Source organism: Rhyacophila brunnea, unplaced genomic scaffold (assembly GCF_057557595.1).
Source record: "Rhyacophila brunnea isolate RB1 unplaced genomic scaffold, BYU_Rbru_1.0 scaffold_10, whole genome shotgun sequence".
Classification (NCBI taxonomy): Eukaryota; Metazoa; Arthropoda; class Insecta; order Trichoptera; family Rhyacophilidae; genus Rhyacophila; species Rhyacophila brunnea.
In genome coordinates this window covers 13534220-13554373 of record NW_028232752.1, presented here as the reverse complement: position 1 = coordinate 13554373, position 20154 = coordinate 13534220, and positions in this window count along the sequence as shown.

Sequence of the window (20154 nt, the reverse complement as noted above, 5' to 3'; positions counted from 1 at the left end):
ACATAAAAATGTCACTTTCCGCCTGAATAGTAACACTTAGATTCCTGCGGGATACGATACGATTCGCAGGATAAACACGTTTACCTATATATGTAAATATTATCATATATAGAATATTTTTTAATAATATCATATCATATAATATGAAATATACTAAATTTTAATAATATCGTAGAGTAAGTGAATAAATTTAATATAGTTTTACCTAAGGCTAGATGAATTAGTGTAAGAACATTTGCCTCTGATCATTTTGGAATACCGCGTTTCGTGTGAGGAAACTTGTACGTATGCAGTTCACCGTATCACACTTCACCGTGAAATGTTGTATCGGAAATAAATGGCCGTATATTAATGACCGTCCAACCTCTTTGGGTCGTATAGTACTGGCATAAAATTCATGTCTAAGTAAAACACAGTTCTTGTCGGTTTACTTTATACTTTATAGGAAGCCAGCAGCAAACGAATTTGGAAAATAGCCGATATACTGGATTATTTGTTAGGTTAGGGTTTTCTTTCTTGAATTCATGAATTTTGCCAAAATCAGCTATGAAAATTGAATTAATGTTCATATTGAATCTAATAAAATTGGAGACCGTATAGTATGTGGTCAGCTCTTTCCGATAATAAAGCTCACGGCGAACTGTGCCACGGTAAATGTTTTACGTACAATTTACATGTAACCACTGTGTTAAGCTGACAATTCATATAATGCAGTGGCAAAATTCGAAAAGTCTTCATTTGTTGCTTACAGTTAACCGTATCGCTGGTTAAGCAATAACTAGCACTACCATCGAAGCTCGCAATTTAGTGCCAGGAATATAAACGGTCCTGATGATGACAGCGTAGTATTCAGGGAATACAATATGAATGTGAACTGACTTACCATACAGGGTTGGATCTCAAGTGTGGAGACATATGGGGTAAAATTAAACACGTGTTAAAGAATATTATGTAATTTTCAATAGTTTCATCTGTATCATAATATTAATGAAAGTTTGTAAACGTTTATGAACGTAAACAAAACAAGCTTTCAATATTATTTAAAACTATCGGCGAGCTTTGTGTGTTTGGGGTTGTGCTATAAATTAATAATAATAGCCCGACTGCAAAACCTTCAGACCAATAAGCTTTTACATTAAGGGGGGACATGCTCAGCGTACGTCAAAATGGAGCTTTTATGCTATTTTCAAAGCATGATCCTGGACATACCTTAAACGTTGTAGATAATCTATTTACATAATTTTGAAGCCTTATTATCCTTTATATTTATTTTAAACATTTGATGATTGCATAAAGTATTTTTTATTACATAAAATAGTATTCTTTTAAACCTCTCGCTCTAATGTTTTAGAATATAGTCACATTTCAGTACGTCCATGTGAAGTGGTGTTAAGATTTTTTATATTTATTAATTTTTAAAAGCATTTATAAAACTATTAGTAAAATTTATGTCGACATTATTATAGTGAAATATTTACAATAAAAAATTATATTGATAATCTCTGTGATCCCAAATTTGACAAGAATTAGGCATTTTATTATTCAAAAAATGGGCAAGATTTACACATTTTAAGATACTTTTAAAGATACTGATTATAAGCTATGTCTTTGACTATTCAAATGTGATAAACATTCTACGAATAATGTTTTTTTTATAATAATTATTGACCTAAGAATAAGGCAGTATTTTTTTTAAATACGCCATTTCTATTGGCATTTCCCAGTGGCTAAGCTACAACATACGGCCATAGCCATAAATTGACAAAAGATAAATTCTGTTCTGCGGTAGAATTCTTTCTAATAATTAATTGTGTTACTGTATTTTCAATAATAAGAAACTAACATTCCATATTATACCTGTTGAATAAAAAGTAATAATGTTTTATTTTAATTAGTCCCTTACATATTCATTATTGGCATAAACATAAACGCGACAACTGGTACCGAGTACCTATTGTAAATTTTCCAATTAAACCGCGCGCATTCATTATGTAGAATAAATAGGTGACTGCACGTTGTGAGCAAACCGGGGCCAAACAGATTATATTGATGTATTCCTGTCAATTATTAGTGCTAACGCTTTCATCAGTACCCACATGCAGTAGTTATGCTGAATGCTGTTTGGAGAATAGAATTGGTTTCCATTATTTACGCGGTCTGTTATCACAGCATTATCAACACACTATATATTGAACTTATGTATTAACATATTTATAATAGTTATATTATAAATTGATTTCCTGCTTGCATAATCAGATCGACAGGGCACATCCATGACACTAATATGTAACCAGCTATGGCACAATAGAATAAAAAAGCCTTCAAATAATTTCACGCATGCAACACATACATACAATTACACACGTATTGTAAATAACACACACATAATGTTAAAACCAGTGTCATACTAACACGTGTTCTGAGGGTGTAGGTAGTTAAGCCTAACGAACTTTTGTTAAAATATACATTCATTTAGGCGCGCTGGACTCGATGCCAAATAGTCTCGCGATTAAAACGTCCAACTATCGTGACATGGCAATTTCCTAGCCCGCAGAAGCAGAGAACCGAGAGGGTGGAAAACCTTGGTCGCTTAGAAGATGACTGGTATTTGTAAGGTGGTCACGATCCTCAGCTATGAAGCAGCGACGTAGAAGAGATTAATATCGTCAAATACGTAGAAAGACCACAAAAGAAAGCAATGGATGTGGGAACAGGCAAAAGCACACGATCGCTAAGCTGGTACTTTGGACGCTGAAGACGCACCTGGCGCGTAATGACCAGGCGACCGATCGATGTAATTAACGTGCATTTTAAAGGTGCTGATAGTTGAATGGAAATAGGAAACTGTTGGAAAAAAGTTATCTTATAGTGTTTAAGAAGAAACCCTTCAAACGTTACATCCACAGAACAGACTATTTTTGTGTTCTCTGCTGTGTTATTTTACCACGTTTTTATTAGCTCGTATTCTTGTTTGTCCAGTTAATTTTTCCAAATTTGTCCAAGATTTGTATTGGACGATTGAAGATTTTTAACTAACTTCCCGACTAGCTAGACATTTGAAACTTTTAGTATATATGAGAACACGATTACAATGCATTCTTTTAATACCTTTAGCCATCTTTAAGCAGAATTGAATTCATTTGTATGGAAAGTTATTTCGGAAAAAATTCGTAAAAAGTAAAACACTATTATTGGTTGCTAAGGGGGTCCTAGCAACTAAATTATTAATATATACGTGCGTTACTATGGAAATCATGACATGACGTTTCAGTATTCTATATTTATTCAGTATTTCTATCAAGTACAAAAAAAGTATTAATTAATACATAGAATTGTCAAGTTTATATGATTCGACAGAAAATTTAAAAACGCGGTATATAAAAAGTTCTTTTTATCTTGTAATTATTTAATCCTTTTGCTTTCTGTCATATCATCATTTGCCTTCAAAGTGTAATGTTTTTCAAATTGGAACTGTGCATTTTAAGCTTGTTTATTTGGAAAATATTAAATTATATATTATAAGATCTCTTGAAATTGACGTTATATTTCATTCCCCTTTTTAAAAAAAATAAAATAAGTACAGTCTATTTTGCTCCATAGATTTAGACAGCTAAAAAGTTATATGATAATAATAAGAGCTTTTTTAATCGTATGTAGGGTTATTGGCAATGAAAATATTCAGCAATCGAAATGGATCGGAACGCACCGGAGCGAAGCTTCTGTTCGTGAAACCCATTAGATTATCGTTTCGTCTCGTGGAAAAATTAAATATTGCATTACGATTCGTGAATTATTAAAAAGTAATAAAATACATAACTTGACGTGGCGTAAACCTCGATTTTCTTCAGCGGCGACGAAGTAAAAAAGTCGCCCGCGGCGCTATTTTACTTGGTAATATTAATTAACTATTGGGTTGTACGATACAATTTTTCAGTGTGCCGTTGCTCGACAGCTCCATAATTCAAATGGATGTACTCGTACATATTAAAAATACACCATTTGGATAACGCTACTGCAGCGCGTCACAGTGACTTTACCCTTAGCGATAGGTAGGGGGGCCCGCCAAACATCCTAGCCTGGGGGCCCGCTTCAGGATGCGGGGGCCATGTCTATAAGTATATAACATTTTCGGAAAATTATCGAGCTCACCGGTTCGTAAAATCTTCCATATCGAGCGCAGAAAATATTATATCATATTATTATTATTTCCAGCAGTATAATTCCGCTACTCAAAACAACAAAGATTAAAATTGTTATTGAAATTTCTTTATTATTAAATTTAATGTCTTCAATCAAAAGTGTCTTACGAATTGAATCCGTGTCTTCAAGTCAACCACTCCAAAGTGTAGTGCACTCAAGCTATCACTCCTGATGATGTGGAGGGTCCAGCCAGCGGACTGACGTCTTCCGTTGAATATTTGAACAAGCCTACAGCATCACATTGTCTCGTTTAACAGGCTAGGATTGTTATGCCATTTAAGTGAGGTAGCCGAGTATTTGAACTGCCACTATTGACTTAGGAATAGGTGAGGCCCCATTACATACAAACATCCAATAAATAATTATTATTGTACACAAAAATATATTATTTTATTCCTATACTGACTTTCAATGAGTAGTTAGCACCCTCGATGTGTGTTTGAAAGTACACGTGTTATTCAAATCCTAAAGCTGTGTCTAATTCATGTTTTTTTCAAAAATCAATATGTTTGAGGCTGCGAAACAGGACGTGGTCAACAAAATTTAGCTAACGCAATTGACTTCCGAATTCACCCCGTGAACTACTTCTCGTAGCTTCAACCGCGGATCCTCGCACTGTTTAGGATACATTCCCCATACCCCGAGACTGTTCACTTTGACTATAGCGATGAAGACAAATGGTCTGCATCTATCTACAGATATGGGTGCGCACGATATATTACACGTAATAAAATAATTATCAGAATGAGCTATGTGTGTAATATACAACTGACAGTCGCAAAGCCGCCATTTAACATGAGACGTCACCTGTAGTGTTTGCACAGGTAAGTAATGACTCCCCACGCGTGACCGGTATGAGATGTGGATACAATATAAATAGTCACTATTTAACTGCCGGTATACCATCCTCTTTTTAAAAGACGGAGCATAGATTATTAGATTTTCACATTTTATAAAATATCACGACGGAATAAGAACTAGGTAGGTAAGTTGTAAATTTTTTTGCCGAATATTATAATTAGAGAGCGGATTTTTATGCAACAAAAAACATGATTATATGCATGCACGCATGCACGTATGCACTTAAAATCAATAAAATATGCAGTTAAAAATTGAGATTTTTTGTGGAAAAAAAATGTAAGAATCGAATAAATATTTAATATTTTTTCAACATATAATACGATAGCAGAACAAAAAAACACAAACAATGAATATAAAAAAGTTAATCAATAATTACAATTTTCAAAATAGTTTTTTCACATGTACAAATAATTGAACAATAAATGCAATGTAAACCAAACATAACTTAAAAAACAAAAACGACACACTTAACTATTCCTAAATATGTAGATAAGTACTATTTTCTGTTTTTTGCCCGAAAAAAAATTACAATATTTTTTTCAATATTATGCTCTGGCATTAAATTTTTCCGCATAATGTATTTGTCAGTATCAGTGGGCAAACTTTAAATAAAAGTACACGAGTTGACTTCACTTTTTCTGACAAATCCACAGCTCTCGGAGATGGCATTAAAATGCAAGTGCATCTAAATTATCTAGCCTCCTAACTTAGTTATACTTCGATAAAATAATTTAAAAATTAAAAATTTAAATGCTCTGAAATATGTATTTATTTATGAAATATGCACTAATGTCTCAAATATGCTCTAACGTCTCAAATATGCATTTATATGCACAATAAAATTTTATTTTTGTATTCTGTGTCTTTCAAAATAGATTTCTGTGCAACTCTCATAGCTGTGCATACACCCTAACAAAACATGCACTAGCATATAAATCCGGGCCCTAATTATAATTAATCTAGGGTCTCTCGGGTGACACTCTTGACACCACTGGGCGTGAAACGTGCAAAAGGTTGATAAAAGTAGACCAGGATCGAGGGAAATTAAATCAGCTTGTTGAGTCTTTCATTCAGCAGTGAATAAGCCCAGGCTAACGATGACAATTACAAATAAATTATCATTCACTAAATACTTAGTGGTGGCGCTTTTAGCAGTGCACTGTATAATTTTGAAGGTTATGGTGGATCTAGGGGGGGGGAGGGATTTTAAGGATGCCAGACTCTGACCTTTTATGATGTTGATGATGTCTCCGTGGTTTGGTTGTGTTATTGTTTGTTTAAGTTACCCGGTTCGCTGCACTTGACGGTACACTGTTGATGGATGATAATGAGGTTGATGAATGATGATAATTGGTTATATTACTGATAAGAGCCGGTATCACGGCTTGGCAGATATTCAGAAGTATCGCTTGAACGACGGTCACACTATATCAAGTTGACCCGGCCGGTGTCCACGAACTACTTCTGAATCAGTCTGCATAATGATTGAACTAATCAATAAACTGTGATTTAGCGGTAACAGGCTAACACGCACACTAGTTGTCTTGAACTAACTCTTGAAACACTATGAGCGGAATGCAGAAACATTTGTCATAGCTAAAATTTCCTTAGCAGAAAACACTATGCAGAAACATTGTCCATAGTTAAGATCATTTCTATTAAAAATAATACCATATTTAAAAATTCTCTTTCCTATAGTTTAGGTAAATTATTTTATAATTGTTAAACGATGACAAAAATATGACAACTGCATTTTATAAATGCAATAACTATAAATACATATTAATATTTAATTATAATACTCTTATGTTTCCGTTATAAGTCATTATAAGTGATTCCACAGGCACCGCAAGATGTTTTTTTAACATGGAAACACTAGCGTCAAGTGTCATTCTATCATCTGGCATTTTGTATTTCTGCGGGCTGGCGTAAAATAAAAATAAAAAAGTAAAATAATATTCTGCAAGTACATGCCAAACGAATTAACACTATCAATATCCATATTGAGATACATTGTTAAATGAATTTGAGTGTATGGACTGTTTTATAGACTTATTTATAGACTTACTTACTAGATTTATTTTGACAGCAGCTGTCAGTGGCAAATGGTAATACAGAAGGGGGCGTGTTCATAACAAAAGTAGTCTATGGTTAAGGATTCCTTAACTCTATACTCAGGATTGTCTATAGTTAAGTCATGCTTTTCGGCGACTTATCCTTAGGATCGAAATCTTAAATTGTGCATGCCGCTCTACGTATCTAACACGGCCTCGTTCGTATCGTATCAGATATAGCTTGACAGCTTTAGCAAGCCTACGCGCTCGGGGGTTTTGGAGTAACTCAATGTTATTTGCATCACGATCTATCATGACCCGTGACTGCTGGTCACTTGGTCTTGTGACAATAATATTTACTGGGATTTGAGGGAGGTGGCAAGTACGGATGAATGCATCTATAAATGGCCCATCCACTTAGTATAACTATATTTATTTACCTTGGTACATAAGTATGAATTTACTGAATACCAACTTCATTAATATGTACCAATCACCTATCCACTGAATACCTGACACGACGAATAATTCAGACGTACTACCTAATTGTAAATATAAAAAATAAATAGCTTATATGACTTCTGATCTGGCTGGTCTTATAATGACTGGACACATTGTACTGTCGTCAGAGATTTTTGACGCTTGACCTCCTAGGCTACAAAACACACACTTTATAAAACTATATACTTATTACTATTCATTCATTCATTAAATCAACGACCACGCTAAATTAATATTGAACAAACTTTAAGTTACTTGCCTGGCTACTCGAATATTAAGTAGTAGATAGGTAGGTGTCGAATTAAAATTTCAGTGGAGTTGAAGTATTTTTTTTTTAATGATGTATGTAATTGACAGTAAGGACGAACAGACGACATGAGAAATGAAGTAGGCAAACTAGCTATGTAAGTAGGTACATAGTTATAATAATACTTATGGCAAACATAGAAAATAGAAGTTTCCATGGTTTTCCTCTCAAAATTAAGCATATAATTTCCAAATTATGAAGTTACCAGTTACATAATCTAAACACAATGAAAACATTTCGGCAAAACATAATTTATTATCTTCATATTTTTCAGTATTGACGCAGATAACGCGATCGATTCGTCATAAGATTTAAAAACCGACCTCAAAACACTTCAACCAGTCATACCAAAATCTTAAGAATATGCGTATTTATCACATGAATATAAATTGTTTACCAAAACATAATGAAATCCCTACAATTAAGAGCTTGTCCAGATGACGCATGTCTCTCCGCGATACATCGCGAGTGCATGTGGACGGCTCAATAAGGTCACCTGTACCTCGATCGCGCGCGAAAAGTGAAACGCGGCGATTGCATGTGGACGCCTCAATGAAGTCAGATGCACCTGGAACGTGCGAGAATTTTTACGCGAAAGTCAAATCGCGTCATCTGGACAAGGCCTAACATCAAAACGGCATATAATATAACATAACCACTCAAACAGATACGTACTTGTAGAAAAAGTAGTAGGTACTCATCTTTGTCGCCTTCAATAATAATAGAATATAGAAGATATACCTACATTGTTATTTTTGGAATGGTTATTTGGTAGTTGGAAGTTATTTTATTATTGAGGAAGGGCTTAAAATCAGTCCTTCGAGTCCTTAAATCCCGTCACAGAGTATAACTAGATATGTACTTTTCCGTTGGCTATTTTTATTTCAATTCACAACGTATATAATATTACATTTTTTATTAACCTTATCACTGTCAGCCAATTTTTACTATGTGGATACTATTAATTATAAGCGAACTATTTTTGGAATAAAATAAATCCATATACCTAATGATAAATATTTGTGACAAATTACCAAATCAACATGGTTTCTCGAGTTTATCGTGAATATTTTATACAATAAAATGATAAATATTATTTAGAAAATATACACAAATAGTTTATTCGGAAGTTATGACGTTTACAAGAACCCACGAGTTAACTCATCCATGGCCTGGCGACATAGTGGCATTGATCAGGTTAATTTCAGTAACGAGTGCTAAGATGGAAAATATCCAAATGTGTCCAGATGGCATCGCCAAACGTCCCATTACCGCGCCAATTAATGTAGGTGCTTATCGAAATAATGCATTTATAATCAGATTGAAATTAAATATAGAATAAATTATCTAGGTAATATTTTTCATTGCGTAAGTTTTTTAAAGTGTACTCCACAAATCATTTTAGTATGGATAATAGGTTGATATCATAATAAATTCTGATATAATGTTTTGACATAACGTTTCACTCCCCCGCAGTTAAAATGCATTCAGTGTAATGACAACGCAATTATAGTCGATTGATTCATCCACTTCCGTTGCAATAAGTCATCAAGAACTGACTCATGTCATATTTTATTTATTTGCATATGTTAATACGCGTATAACATGACATGCAGCTTTCTAGCGAGGCGTTCAGTTAAAAAATATATTATCGAAGAATCAGGATACATTAATTCGATATTGGTATTTTTAAATTATAGAACTGTCAAAATTTTACATCATTATAAATTTCCTTGAACTTGAGATGATGAGTACCTCCGCTATCCGGAAGTACATTGGAACATGTTTATGTCTGAGAGCGATTGAAAATTGATTTTTTTACCCAGTCTCTCAAAAGGTTACCGACCACTGATGTAGATAGTATTTGTTACTTTTTAAAATTAAATTAAACCCTAAATCCAAGTCATATTAGATAATGGTCAAAAAATATTCATTTATTTATTAAATATCTAAAATTATGCCATTAAACCATACACAATTTTGGATACTTTATAAATAGAAGAATATTTTTTATCGTCAATTTAGTCTAGTGTTCACTTATTAACGTATATTTGGTTAAAAATATAAATTAATAATCTAAGAAATACATCTTAGTAATAAAATAAAATATAAAAGTATTTGTCGGAAGTTGGATTCGAACTCACGCCAACAGAACTTCAATTAAAAATTACTGCAGCCTTAGACCTCTAGGCCACCGCGCTTGTCGCGATGATGTGAAAAATTATAATAAAATAGTAATGGTAACATTTCTGCGTTCCATTCGAATTTATGCACACAATTTGAATATCGCGTCGAGCGGTAAAACATATTATACATGTTAACAATAATTTAACAAATTATCCAACTAAACGGTATGTTGCTGAATTCTCTATATCTATCCTACAAGAAATAACCTCTCGTCTTCAAACTGGAAACGAAAATTGAACGCCGTTGACACAATATAGTTATTTGTTGTCAATTTTTAAATGTATAGCTCTTAAAATGTGTGGTTTCTACAGTTAGTATTTAAGTACATTTTTTCGGTACGCTAAACTCTAAAGCAAAAGTATTGACTTCGTTCTTCGTAGAATGATAGTAAATTTACTAACAATTTTAATTTCACAAAATCTAGCGTTTTTTTCATGGCAAATAGCGTGTTTTCGTACCTCGTCTGGTACGTTTTTGTCAACTACAGTGACTTAAAACAGCCCAGGATATCTTCATACAGCCACATCTCGAAAACTTAAAAACCTAAAAATTTTAAATCAAACGGGACTTCATTTTTTTCACTATTATAATTGTGTATAGTTTTTGAATCAGAGACCTCTTGCCTACAATAATCATTTACCGGTACGCCCACCTTTAGAATCAATCAAACGTGACATTTCGCTTTAACGGTTAATCTTTTAAGCAGAGTTGATTGCTTTCAGTGAATTACTAAAATACGATATGGCTGACTGACTACTTGAATATTTTAATATTATTCAATAATTGCGCGGTACGTATTTACTTTGAATTTCCAATTACAAGGCGGCTTTCGTGGTGCAATGCGTAAGGCGTTGGCCTTCCATCTGGGAGTTCTTGGTTCAATCCCGTTGAGGAGACATTATATTTAAGTGATTTTTTCAAAGCCTAGATGTTACTGATTGTCCAAAATTACCAACAACCTTGTACGAAAAAGCAAGGACATGGTTATTAATAATATAAAGTAATGCAAACAGTTTAAATGACATATTATTAATATTGAGGAATATAACAAAAGGTTTCTGAATATTTAATATAATATTATATTAGATACCTTCTAATCAAATTTAAATAAACGCATACATATTTATTATTATAATATAATTCTGATTTCAGGGTCGACAGTAGCAATGTCGATAGGGTCAACAATTTTGTAAGTCTAGGGTTTTTCATTAACAGTGAGAGTAACCTAGAAATTAAAATTAAAAGAAGAATTTAATTAGGTGCTTACGTGCTACATTCCAAGTTCCATGACATTTAACTGACACTTGAAATATATCTAATACAAAACACTAACAAGACCAGTAATCATGCATGATTCTGAAACCTAGTGCATGACAAAAAACATGGAAATAGTGTTGGGCTCATTTGATTGTAGCATGTTGCGAGGTACCTTACACGAATTACATCACCATGTTCGATCCTATGGTGATCATACGGGTTTCCACAGAGTGGAGGTTGTATTACAGATTTTTGTTTTTGTGAAACATGGCTGTTAGCAGCGTTGCCAGACGTTCCGATTTTTACAGGACGTTCCGCGTTTTAAGCAAAATAGATTGTCCCGCGCGGGACTGTGTAAATACTCTAAATTCATGATTATTCAACAAAATACTCTCAAATGAATTTAAAATTGTCATATTCAACAAACAGATTTTCTATTGAGTTGAAAATTGCTTGCTCAATTATTCAAGATGCTGAATTTTACCAATACATTAAGCCAGTGGTTTCCAAACTTTACGTTACTACGCCTCCCTTTTAAAAAATCTAATATTGGCGCCTCCTCTCCCCTTTATTCCATTAAATACATTTTTGCACAAAGTGCTTTTTTCAGCTTTTTTCAAATTCAGAAAATTCCGTTTCGCATAAATATGATGTTACGAATGGTAGCAGTACCAACTTGCATTGCTTTTCTTGATAAAGTATTATATTATTCTTCAGTTCGATTCAACCAAAATTGAAAAAAGGTTTTTGTTTCCATATAGCCATTTTTATTAGTCAGGAAATACACTACCAATAATTATAAAATAAAATTCTACGTGTGAATTATCATTAATCACACAATCACATCAAATTGTATCACACAGATAAATATATTATAAAATGTTAATACTCTGTAACCGAAACAGCGTCGCAGGCGACTTTTTTAACTAATAGAACGAATTAGTGGTGTGTGTTTATCTCACTTAACTGGTCGATCCGCAACGCCGGGCCCCCTGGCTGGAGCCCTGTCAGCCTCCCTCTTGTAGGGGCCATTCACAATAGTATAGAAATGAGGTATAATAAAATTAGTCTCAATATCTTCATACAGGTTTGCAAACAACCTAACTTTTATAGGACTGTTTTTTATGTAGTTTATAACTAGCTGCCGTTTTATGAATTATGCACTTGCAAACTGCAAACCTGTGGCTACATTATTATGTTAAACTATTTGTGCCTCCCTTTGCAACAGTCCGCGCCCCCCAGTTAGCATTAAGCAGTAGAATGAAACTCTTCAGGAAGTAAAATCTTCAGCCAAATACAAATAGGCGAGTGTCGGCAAAAATTATTGTTTTATATTGTTGTTTTGATAGTTAAAGGGTTTTTTTAGTTTGTGTTGTGTCATTTATGATCGATATTATTGAAATAAATATCAGAAATATTGAATTAAGTACTTATGCGTTTTTTAGGTTGTCCCGCTTTTGTTGTTTTGCTCCTAAATCCTGATTTTTTTTTATTAAATACATTAAAATACCAGCCAAATTCATAACCGGGACTCACAATATTAAAAGCCGACATACTATAGCTCGGCTATCGTAGACGTGTTAGTTAGCTAGTCCCAGGGAAGTCAGAAATGACGGGAACTGAATTACCTAACGGGTGTGGAGAAGCAGGCTACCGATCTCGAGTGTAGAAGAATATGGGATAAACTTAAACACGTATCAAGAATAAAAGTAAATCATACATCGAATACTGACAACTGTTCTCGGTGTACGCATTGACGCGCATTAAATATTAGTGTATTATTACACATAATATTGCACGTCTATAATGCGTGGTTCATTTTCACACTCACTCACACATTCAAAACACTGCGTCAACATGTAGTGTATTGGAATATAGCCTATCTAAATTCTATTTATTTATCTGTTCTGTGGCTAGTCCATTATTAAAAAAATCTAGGCAGTGGCGTGCAGTCCATAGATGCTGTAGATGCGAAGCACCTCCAGAAATAATCTATATTGTACTATCTTATAATATTATGTGGATAATTTATTGTGCAATTGTATGTTAAATTTTACTGACCTTTAATTTTCTAAAGGTTCTATTCTATTTATATTACTTACGGTTCTTTAGGAACGTAAATATTTTTAGAACATGGTGAATTTAAAAATTTACAGCTGCGATATTAATTATAGACCTTAATAATTGGTTCATAGGACACATAGTAAAAATAATTAGTTACCAAACCGAAACTGGACTACGATTTCTATAAGCTGGCGTACACGTCATCGCGTCGCTAGCGTCGCATTGACTATGGAGTTGCCGAGGGGCGGACGTAATGCAGTGTTAAGATGCTGAAGGGGGGGGGGGGAAATTAGTTTCACTAGTTCATAAAAGAACCGTGATGACGTGTACGCCAGCTTATAGAAATCAGACTCTAGTAACAAAATAGGAACAGAATCCCTACAAGGAAAAGTCACCGCACACTACTCTACGGATATCCCGAAAAAAAAATCTCACGTCACAAATTAGTGTAAGTTCTTCCAACTACTTATTTATATGTATTGCTATAATTGGATCTATATTGCGAAATGGTTTACACCTAATTTCTAACCATTCTAAAAGCTTGATCTGCTTAAAAAAACATTTATTTGCAATAGTTTTTATTCATACACTGCAAGCAAATATCTAAAGCTCTATAATCTAGAGATTTTCCACAACTAAATATATTTATGTGTTTGTTTTTCCATTGATTCCACGACAGAAACATTACGCTTAAATAATACATATATATACGAAGAGCTATTGTGCGATTCCAATTTATGACCGGCTTCGTATAATATAATATATTATTCTACGAATAAAAAACCGCTTATATCAGTGCGGTCCCCGCCGAATATCGAATAATATTTCATTTTAACGTTTATGGTGGCCGGGAGGACTGAACTAACAGGCATAAAATTATCCATTTGCAGAGATATTAAAAATGTGCACGAGGAAGTGGCGGATGTCGATATATTTTAGGGGTGAAATGGCGCGTAACACCTCCACACTTCCGGCGCCGAAAAATAGCGACCCGTGCGAATAGGGATTTTCATTAATATAATATACGTATATATTTTTTAACTTAATTATTTTTTACTTAATACTACACAAAATATTTGAGGTTTTTTTATTATACCTACCGTTTATCCGGTTTGATTCAATTTGAATATATTTTTTTATAAAAAAACACGCAAATTTAATATTAATTCAATTGTACATGTCTTTAATTTCCTAAGTGTTCCTTTATTTTTAAATAAACAGTGTTGGGCATAATACTTATTCAACCCGATATAAAAAAAAACCAAGATTACAATTTAAGCAGCGACAACTTTACTATTGAATATCAAATAATTCCCTAGCACCTTCTAAGTCCCTAGATCTTCTTTACCACGTATTTTTTTTTAAACCATGTCCGATCCTAATAGGATCATACGGGCCTCCACAACGTGGAGGTTTGCATTAACAGATTTTTGTTTTTACGAGAAATGGATTTCAGCCGCTTACTCAACCTATTAGATCCATACTCTCATACACAAATTGAAAAACAATATGTGTAATTGCCAGAACCAGGATTCAAACCTGGGACCCATTTTATTGGGATCTATTTTATTTATCGAATTGTATTACTTCGTCGATCCAGCTGGTTTAAGAGCGTTTCTGTAGTCGTTAAGTGTCCCTTGCAAGTCACTGTGTGCCTGTATTTATCCGGTGGTTGTCGATCTGCTTGGCAATTCCATTACATCGCGTATTCTTATTTCTGTTATTATCATTACTTGTTATATTTTGTGGTCTGTACGCGGCATGCCCAACATGTACCTTTTCGTGACAACATGTCACTTTTCAATTTTACTTCACTAATATTGCGTTATCCAAGTCGAATAATTTTAATTAATTTATATGTAAAATTACCTACCTTTATAGGTAGGTATATATATTTGTCTTGAATTCTCTGTAACGCCTGAAAGAAAACATATGAAAATGTCTATAAGAGAGCGAGACGCTTGAGAAGACATATTAAACATGCAAGTTTAGTATAAACGTAAATTCTAAATTTGAAAAAGAGGAGGAATAATTTACTTCAATCGCGTCGTGAGAGAAAACAAATAATACATTTGAATAGTTTTACATATGCTTAGAGTGCAGGAATTGCATATATAAAGATTAGAGTGTTATCCATTTAAGAGATTATTATAATAAAGATAGGGTACTGTAACTCACTGTGACCTTAGGCAACATACATATAAAATCAAATAGGAAGGAATAAAATCAAATTATGAAATAGGAAGAACCATTAGTTCAGCGTCGTTGCTTGACAAATGAACGAGTTCGGTGATGGCGTGCTCGGGAAAGTCAGCGGTCTCTACAATAACTCCAAGCCAGGTTGTTGCAGCAGCCCAGATACAAATATTTGAGTCTGAAACACCAGAACAGACAGTAGGACAGAAATGCACGTAAACGTATGAGAGAGTGAGAAGATATATAATAATGGTTACAGGTGGTCATGGCCCCCACATCCTGAAGCGAGCCCTTATGCCAAGATTTTTGACGGGCCCCCTACATATCGCTAAGGTTAAGGACAGTGTGATGTTCTACAGTAGTGTACCCCAGCTGGTATTCCGTGGATTAGGGGTGTTTCGTTTGTTTTGCGATACTTTGTATTTTTAAATAAATCAATAATTATTGAGTTGTCGGCACTACTTGGCATCATATTATGAAGCACTGATCACGACCCTCTTTTTTTGTAATCAAGTAATTGCAAACCTTCATCATATTGGATAAATAGTCAATGTCATTAGTCAGGAAATACACTAAAAATAACTAGAAAATAAAATTTTACACTTAAATTGTCATTTAATTATATCAATCATCATATTATTACCGACACTCAATTGCAAGGCACGGTCATTTTAAATGTTAATATTTTTTAAGTAAAATAGCGCCGCAGGCGACTTTTTTACAAAATAACAGCAAATTTGTGATGTATGGTTATCTTACTTAACTGGTCGAATCACCACGCCTGGCTCCTTTAAGCCCGGGCCCCCAGGCTAGAGCCCTGTCAGCCCCCCCTTGTGAGGGCCATGCATTGATATACTACTAGATGAGGAGTTCCCATACAAGTGTCATTTTAAAAATGTACCACAAAAGATATTACGAATATCGTCTTATAATATTTCCTTGTAGGTATAATGCGTTAAGACCGTTAACATGGACTCCCGAATTTCACCCGTATTGTCCTGGCTGTAAAACTAAATTTGCGTTCTTGGAATAGTGACCCTGAGGGTGCTTAGCAACCTTAGACTATAGATACATCTAGACGCCACCCGTTGCATTGCTAAATGAAGCCGCGTGCCTTGCGTTTGGTTCGTGGGCGAGCGAACGCATTCGTCTACAAAATGTTCGAGACCATAGACCATTTCGCTAGTGCTCGCCCAAAGTGCTCGCACTAGAAGCTCAGAATTTAAATATAATTTTCTATTTTTTACGTTATATAGTATTTTTAAGCGGTCAAAATGCAACCATTAGATAAAGATATCCATAATTTAAGTTATTTTAAAGAAAAACTAGGTCACTGATATTAAAATATATAATAATATACAAATAAATTATCACGAACATGTATCAACATACCTATGAAAGGTAATGCCATCTTTTTGCTTACAAGTACGGCTACCACATTTTAAGACAACACACAGAACCACCTTTTCTACTTAATTAACTAAAAATATTTACCACTGACTTTATGGTTAACACAAAAAATAGCAATTTTAGCAACACGAGCTCGCAGGTTATCGACGCTATGTGAAGCGTTTCGTCCCGATTTGCCGGCGACACTTTTGGAAACTAGCTCACACATATGTAGACCTTTTATCTTACTCTAAAGCGTGTCGCAGAGATTGTAAGGGTGCCGAATACTTTCTCACTCGCACTCATGCATCGTTTTTGTTCAGGCCTTGGCTGCAACCCAAAGCTAGCAAGCTACTAAAAATTCATGTCTGAGCGGACAAAACAAGTCGTCATGCGCTGACTATTAGTTAGAGTAAGATGCAAGCTAGATCGGGCTTACTCATAATTATTGCCAGGTCGTTTAACAGTAACAGTAACTTTTAACACTGGCCGAGTCGCTGAAAATCGGGCGTCATTTTAAGAAGCATATGATTCATCCAGTAGTATATCAATGGGGCTATGCAGGTGGTACTGCAGCCTGGGATTATTTGCTAATAATACACAATAATATCAATAGTAAAATAATTTATTTATATTCTGCAGACTGAACTTTTACCTCACAGTATTATGAATTGAGTTTTCTCTGTAAAATTTTATTGCAAAGTATGGTATGATAAATCGTTCAACCCTTAACCGCCGGCTGCCAAATCGACTGTGCGCAATATCGGGGTACGTTTTTAATTTATCAGCCCCTAAATCACTTTATATTGGCCACGATACGGTTCGCCCGGTGGCCTATCTCAACCCCCGCACCCCACGATGCCACAGAAGGGTTGTATAGACTCAAAACTTGGCAGACTGCGAAAAATGAAAATGCGGTAGAGGAAAATGACTTATGCTTAATATTTACGATTGTATATGTCCTATGGCGAATGCCATGTTTACTGTATAATCGTATAGTATTTTTTTTTTTAAATAAATTCACTTGAATTATTGAGTTGTCGGCACTTCATAATATGAAGCACCTATCACGACCCCCTTTTGTGGTATCCAAATAACAAGTTACCTATTGCCATATTGGATAAATAGCCTTTTAATAATTAGGCAACTTGGCTAGATCTCGGTCAGCCCCGTTTTAGTAATACTCAATAATAGATAATTAATTTGTCAGAAATACGTATCTTTTTAAGATTCCAGCATAATTTAATATTTATATACGGGTTTGAACTGTTTCGAGGCCCCCTTTTAAGTCTTTCAGCGAATGAATTGCGTCATCTGCGTCAACGAAAATTGCCACTGTACCATGGTATAAATATAAATAGACAAAAGAGATACCTGACGGTAAATATCAAGTTTAAAACGGTATGACCCCCAAGGTTGGTGAAACAAGTGGGAGAAAGCAGACTCGTTAACTGCATTCCAGCGGGCATTTGCTCCAAACCACCGTCACTGACAAACCTAGTTTTACACTACGTCGCTGTAGGATTGGTTTCCCCAATAGACCAAACGTTCAGGAGACGAAAAACAAATTTCATAATCCTATATTTAAATACATGGAGATATTTAAATTGTTATTTTTACAGCATATGAATGATGTATTCCATTACAAAGTAATTTAAAGAAAGGGATGGTTCTCGTCCAATTAGATACAAAAAAAACATTCTGCATTAAGAGGTCGATTTCGACAAAAACGGATGTTCGGGAAACCAATCCTATAGCGACGATTAGGGAACTCATAAATAATGGGAAGTGAAAAAACTAAATGGGTAAGGAGAAGCAGGCAACCGATTTAGAGTAAGGAAGAATACGTGGTAAATTTAAACACGTGTCAATAATACATCATATGTCCTATACTGACAACTGCTCTCGGTTTATGCATTGATGCTCATTTAATATTGGTGTATCACACACACTATTGCACGTCAATAATGCGTGGTTAATTTTCGTAAGACACTCACACAATCAAAACCCTGCGTCAAAATTTACTGTATTAGTATGTAGCCTATCGGAATTCTATTTATTATCTGTGCTGTGTTTTACACCATCTGCGGCTCACTCCGATAGTGAGATATGCAAAACTGAGTTTGCACAATTTTTGAGTAAGTAATACTTATTTACTATTATTCAATGTACCGTGAAAAATTAAAGTTATTCGAATATTGTGTTTGAAAAGCACTGGTCTATTTCTTTATTTTGCTGCATAAATGCACATTATTCGTCAATTACCTAACTATTTAATTGGGCACGTGAATATACATGAAATCGTCAAAACAAATCTCATTAAATTTTATAATAATTGACATCAAATGCATATGGCCGGGGGCTATAAAAATACATCAGTTAGCATTCGCTACAAAGGCCTGTCGAAACAAAAAAAATACCACTAATAAATCAAAGAGGAAATTAAATTATGAAAACACATAAAAAACGGCAGGAAACAAAACAGACCGCAAAATAATGCTGTGATTAATTACTTTCATTTGTGAATACCGCGATGAAAATGCAAAGGTAGAAAGTGAAATATCTTATTATTTAGATTTTTTTTAAATATTTAAATTATTTATTCATCTACTTGATACATTTTTTTTAAATATAAATAATCATGCCCTTGCTTTTTCATACAAGGTGGTTGGGGGCTAGTTGCATTGATGTGTGGCTAATTAGGTTCCTCCATTTACATCTTTAATTTTCTTTATGGCCAGGATTAAATATTTTGTGTAGTGTTCTTGTGTTGTTCTATTGTTTAGTGCTTCGTGAGGCTTTTGGAGGTCAATTTCATGATTATGCTGTCTACACCGAGTCCTGGATACATTTATGAAAATAATAATAAGTATAACGCGATATTACAATGCAGTGATAAAGACTGCCCAATTCGTAACCTAAAAACAAAAGGTAAGGTATCTAATAACAGTCCAGTGGCGAAGGGTGGAAGTAGGCTCTAAATACCCGCCATAAATAGTGCACACTATACTTTTTGTCAGTCATACGTATTTGTTTTCATTGAAATATGACTGTAATTTACAGGTGGTGTTGGTTAGTTTTTAAAATTCAAATAAACTCTGCGTAAACCAAACCATACCTAATAGTCAAAAAATACTC